This window comes from Alligator sinensis, unplaced genomic scaffold (assembly GCF_000455745.1).
Source record: "Alligator sinensis unplaced genomic scaffold, ASM45574v1 scaffold177_1, whole genome shotgun sequence".
NCBI lineage: Eukaryota > Metazoa > Chordata > Crocodylia > Alligatoridae > Alligator > Alligator sinensis.
In genome coordinates, this window is record NW_005842269.1 from 586,533 (window position 1) to 592,178 (window position 5,646).

Genomic DNA, 5,646 nt, shown 5'->3' on the forward strand with positions numbered 1-5,646 from the left:
GGCCAGGCATTCATATGCCACTTCCTAGCTGAACACATGTTGACATGGCATGGACATGTAAGTAAAATGACAGTTCTGCCATACATCAAGAGAAATTATGCTGGTTTGATCTCCCCATCTCTCCTGGCCTCCCACTGGCGTCACCTGTCTTTCACTGTGAAGTGCCCAAAATGCAGCAAAACTAAAAGCAGTGCAGGATATCCTGGGAAATGGACATGGACCATTTTATGCTTTACATGTAAGAGGGAGCTCAGGGCAGCCTCTGGCTTTTCTCCCACTCAGTAAAGAAAGATTGTGAAACAGAGGTACCAAATGAGGGAGATAAGAGAAGTAGGTGGGTCTGTGAAGCAGGAAGAAGTGGACAAAAGTCTGAGGAGAGCATATAAACCAGCAGTGTGAGAGAGCAGCTATGAAACAAATGCCCTTCTTCAACAGCAAACAAGGTAGGCAAGTTCTTGTTTCTCTCCTTCCTTTGACTAAAAGCATGAATAGAAATACAGAGTACACAATCAAGCTCCATTTTACAATTTCTGGCCTTATTAATGTCATTTTAATCTACACTGTGTTGGAGACCCTGCCCTGAGAGTCAACGTTTGTGAGATTTTACTGTAGTTTGGGGTTTCCTTTTATGTTTCTGTAAAGCATTTCACATCTATGAGCTGCTGAGCACCCAAAGCATGCTTTGTACTTCACCATATGTATTGGTAGATGAAAATATAGTTCTTATTCCAGGGACTTGAACTAAGACCGACAAAAACAGCTTTTAAAAACATGTGGCTAGGTAACTGAATGCATGATGACAGTTTTTCAGTTAATGAACTACTGCAGTTTCCTATTACTCAGTTTAGGAAGTACTGTGTCTGCTCACTACCTTGGAAAGTTTGTTCTTATTTACAGAGGTGCCTCACTCTGGACTTAGAGGGGTCTACATTTAAACTCCTGTTTTTATAGTAAGGACTCTGGGACAGACTGAGGAGATGAAGATGCTCTTCAGAGTTCCTATACGTAGTATTATTTGGGTGAATTATGATTGAAAGCGGGGACAGCAAGAATGAACTAAAGAAAGGATTTGAATTACAGTTTTCTGACGCTAGATACCTACTGGTAGGCAATTACTAAAAATAAAATCAACAACAATGATCTTACTGACTGTACTTCAACTCTCACTGATGTGAGCAGTTGCTCTTGGCTTGCCTATAGCACTCTGGGCTGTTTTCAAAATCATGTGTCCCCTCTATAGTGACTAACACAACAATACAGAACAGACTTTCAATCATGTGCAGACCAAGATTCAGATCAGGACATATAATCTGTCTAACCTAAACCTCAGTTTAGTCATCACCAAGGCTGAATTCCACTGGCTCAGTGCTGTTATTGATCATGTAGGCACTTAAGTATGATGCTATTCCACCCTGTTTGAGTCCCTGGAAATCCATTAATGCATCTACCATTGTGTCATCTGACCCTTAAGAATGTGTTAAAAAAAAAAAAAAGAAAAAAAAAAAGTAGTGTGGAGGGGGAGGACCCACCCCCATTTGCCTTAAGCTTTACAGGGACTTAATGTATAGAATCACTCTTAGACATGTAAATCTACTTACATACCTGAGAGATGGAATAGTTTGGACTTAAGCCCATTTAGGTGCCTATGGGAAGATTTTTATTTTACCTTGTAGATGACCAAGATGCAACTGGCAAGCAACTTTGAGCTACCCAATCCAGCTGTGCAAAACAGCACTGTTCCATTTCGACTCGAGTTTTGAAATGAAGTTCGAAACAAAACAGTTTGGCCCAAACCTCGAGTCGAAACAGCTGTTCCATTTCACTTCGTCAAAACAGTGAGGCTGTTTCAATGTTTTGGCCGACCACCGGGCTCAGGAAACAAACTCAGCCCAGCCCTGGTTCTCCTGTGTCTCCCACCACCTCGCTGCTGGCTGCTTCAAAACTCAAAATGTTCAAAATGCTTTGACTAGCCTTGTTTTGTTTCGAGGCTGTTTCGAAGCCCTTTGTTTCGATTTGATTTTGCTGTTTCAAGCTTGAAATGAGTCAAATCGAAACAGCTGGCAAAATTTCACCCAGTCATACTACCCAACTGTAGGATTCTCTTACCTTCTCTAGGCATGCAAGAGCCTCTGATATAGGAATGAAACTAATTCCTGGAGATTCACAGAAGTCTCCCTATTCCATAAATGCACTTTGAGCAGGTAAAAGAATCACTCCTACTCTTTTGTCAGGAAACTCAGAGTTGGCGTCAAGCTGCATTTTGATTGTAGTCTTGGTGAAGTAGAATTCTGCTCAGAAACCTAATAATTGAAATGGAACATGGCCCTTGGTATGAGCTCTGTTCGATAATATAAATGCTTATACCCTTAGTAAGCTAACCCTCCCCCGCAAAAAAATTAGTAGCAAAATTCATTTTTTGTTTAACTGGTTGTAGAAATGCCATCACAAAAGCATGGGGCAGATACTAACTAAAAAAAAAATTTAAAAAGCAATATCCTGTAGAAAGTTCTCCTCACCTTCCCTTTTTCCTCCTTAATCTGTCTGGAATTGTACACCATCATGTATCTAAAAACTGTAACCATGTTCCCCATTCACCTTTTGTCATTATTTCCCACAAATGTGTATATTTCGTTTGTTGGGTTTTTTCTCAAAGGTCAGTCTCCCTGAGCCCTCTTGACCATCTCTGAATTCCTGCTAGTTTTTCCAATATTTTCCTTGATTTGAAATGGACAAAGGTAACGGAGTGGTGAAGCTAGAGTCCTGTAGATACGGACCTTCATCACCCTGCCCCAAGACATTCAGACTTAGCCTTAGTTTCCAATTTATTTAGGTGCTGTACCTGTTTGCATTACTTCCTCACTGCTTGCTTGCTCTCCTCCCCAGACATCAGTTAAAGGCACTTCCAGGCGAGATGAAGAGGCTCATGCTGGGGGTTCTTGCCATAGTGTTGCTGGCACAAGGTGAGGTTTCATACTGACCAACCCTCTGCTGCTCTCCACCAACCCTGCCAGTTTTCTGGGTGTCCCTTTGTTCTGTATGATGCCTCAGAAAGGAATCAACTAGACAAGGTCTGATCCAATCTTCTCCCTGCCACTGTGTGCGCCTGATTCTAGAGATGTTTCTCTGCCTACATGACTCATAGCCCACCCCCCCATTCCCCACCATAGCCTCTGAGCACTTCACAACCCTCCTCGATTTTCTCTCCTGAGCACGTCTGTAAGGAAGAGTAGTGACGTGATCTCCATATTATGGATGGGGAGCCAAGGAGCAGAGAGGCCAAGGGATTCACCCAAAATCAAACAGGAAAACTGTGACAACAAGAAATGCAAACCAACTCTCCAAAGTCTCGTGTTCTAATGTAAAAGCAGTCAATTGTATTGGCTTCCCTCCCTGTCTATGCTCCAACCCACAAAAAAGAAGGGGCAGGTAGGCCTTGCACTTAGTGCCTACTGGGTAGAGGTAGGCACTTTAACCCTTGCCCTTCATCCTACTAGCTCTGAGTTTTGCCTCCCTTGTTCTTTAGCTGTTGTATCACTTGAGTGTTATTACTGCCCTTACGGAGGAAGCTGTTTCAGCACTCAGACATGCACGGATAACCAGGATCGTTGCATTACAATATTCTTTCCCTTTGAGGGTAAGTAAGATAGCATCTGGGTTGGGGTTGCAACCACCTTTGATGAGTAAAACCTAGGGCTGCATTGCAACCCCTGTGAAAAGCAGGAATTTGTCATTTAGGACGTGGATTCTGACAGATCTCCCCAATTCTGAGGGAAGAGTGGGGTGGGAGCCTGAAGTGAGAGACCACTGAGTGTCCACCAGCCCTATCCAGTGTTCTTGGAAGAAGTGCTATCAGGGAAGTACAGTAATGGCTAGAGGAAGGAATGGAAAACAAGAACTAAAGAAATAAGGTTGAGGAAAACCAAGAAGGGGAGATGTGAAAGAAATGAATAAGGAAGAAGCAAAGTAGAGAAAAAGATAGGTGGGGAGAAACTGGAAAGCTGGAGAAGGGGAAAGGTGGAAAAAGCATAAAAAGGAAGAGAGAAGGATGAACAGGGAATGAACAGAAGGGATGAGTGACAGGCTAGAGACCTGGAGAGAACAGGAAGGAATAGAGGAGGAGTGGAATGAGTTATTCCCCACCCCATACATTTTTTAACTCTTTTCTCACCACCTACTGGAGGATCCCTCTGCCCTCTCCTCCTTCCTCTGTCTTTTTCCCAAAGCAGTAACCTTGCTCAGAATATGCCCAATCTGATTCCCAAGAACTATGCCCACCCTGTGTCTCTAATTCTCTCTTCTGGTCTCTCTCAGCTAAATATGGCAAGCGATGCGCCACCCAGTATGAATGTGAAGTCCTAAGACTCTTAGGTGGATCTGCAATAAAGGCTTTTTGCTGTGCTACTAACCAGTGCAATGGATAAGAGGAGCTCACCTACACTCCTTTCCAGCCCCACAGGACATCCCACCTGCAATGTGACCAGACCTCCTCAGCATGGGGGCTGTGCTGCTCCCCTTCTCACTTCCCTCTAGCTATTTTTTTCTTCTCTGTTCTCCCAAGGTAAAGACAGGTGTGTAGTAGATGTTTTCATCCTCTGGTTCTGTAACTATAAGGAGGCCTCCACTTGGCCTAAGAGAACTTATAATAAAAAAAATGTGACAACACCAACACAGCCAAATGACTTCCTCCCCCCCCCCCCCCCCCCCCCTGCCATTACTTTCTTTTGAAAATATAACCATGTTTTCATTTTTATTGATGCATATACACTGGAAGCTTATAATGGTGGATATGAATAGCAGGCACAAGCTTTCCCCAAATGCAGTTTGCTCCTAGTTCTGCCAATATACCCCTGTGCCTCAGCAGACCCTAACATTCACTCCACAAAGCCATGTCATACTCCCATTGCTCATATCCTTCGGTCCTGTCTTACAACATCCCTTCTATCCTAGTCCTGGGCTCTCCACACAGCTGTCAGTGCCCTTCAATCCTATTCTGTAGTCCTTTCTGTTTTCTAGTCTTGGGCAACAGATACTTGTGCCAGTCTCTCTTCTGCCCTGGGATCCCCCTACACTGTGTTGGCACTGGTGACATGTAGGGGGTGCATGCGGGTGCACATGCACCCTCTGCGCATGGCGGTGCACCCCCTGCAGATAGACACTGCCAACACTGTTGGCAGCTTCTGTGGGCAGTCCATGATTGCCCCTGGCCTCCGCCAGTGCTGCCGGTGGTGCTTGCGGGTGGTTGCCAACCCATGGTCGGTGCTTGCCCCCGCTGCCAACGGTGCCAGTGGCAACTGTGGGAGCTCCCCACTCACCACTGCTGGTGCAGCCATGTCCCCCGAGCCAGCAGGGGCATACATGACAGATACTTTGTTCCAGGCAAACCCAAGCCCTCAAACTGACCATGACATCTTCCATTCAATAATAGGCAATTTTTTTGATACAGTGATAGCAAATAAGAAGAATACAGGAGAGGCATACAAAATAACCCCTCCCCTCCCCCCAACTCTATATTTACAAGTCCTCAGGCAGTCACAGAATAAAGGTATATTTGGACAGTACCCTGGGGTTCTTCCTTGAATGTCAGATTGCAGCAGTCTAGAGATGGATGGCTGAGGTCCCTCCCCTGAACCCCCCCCCCCCCCCCCC

The 5,646-nt window shown here is 44.9% G+C and overlaps 1 long non-coding RNA gene across 1 annotated transcript; it reads left to right on the top strand.

Moving 5' to 3' along the window:
- The first annotated feature begins 382 nt into the window (after positions 1 to 382).
- Positions 383 to 4,437, top strand: LOC112550967. Its single transcript, XR_003095057.1, has 3 exons — positions 383 to 443; positions 2,884 to 2,960; positions 4,312 to 4,437. It is a non-coding gene; the product is annotated as an uncharacterized LOC112550967 (long non-coding RNA).
- The last annotated feature ends 1,209 nt before the right edge of the window (positions 4,438 to 5,646 follow it).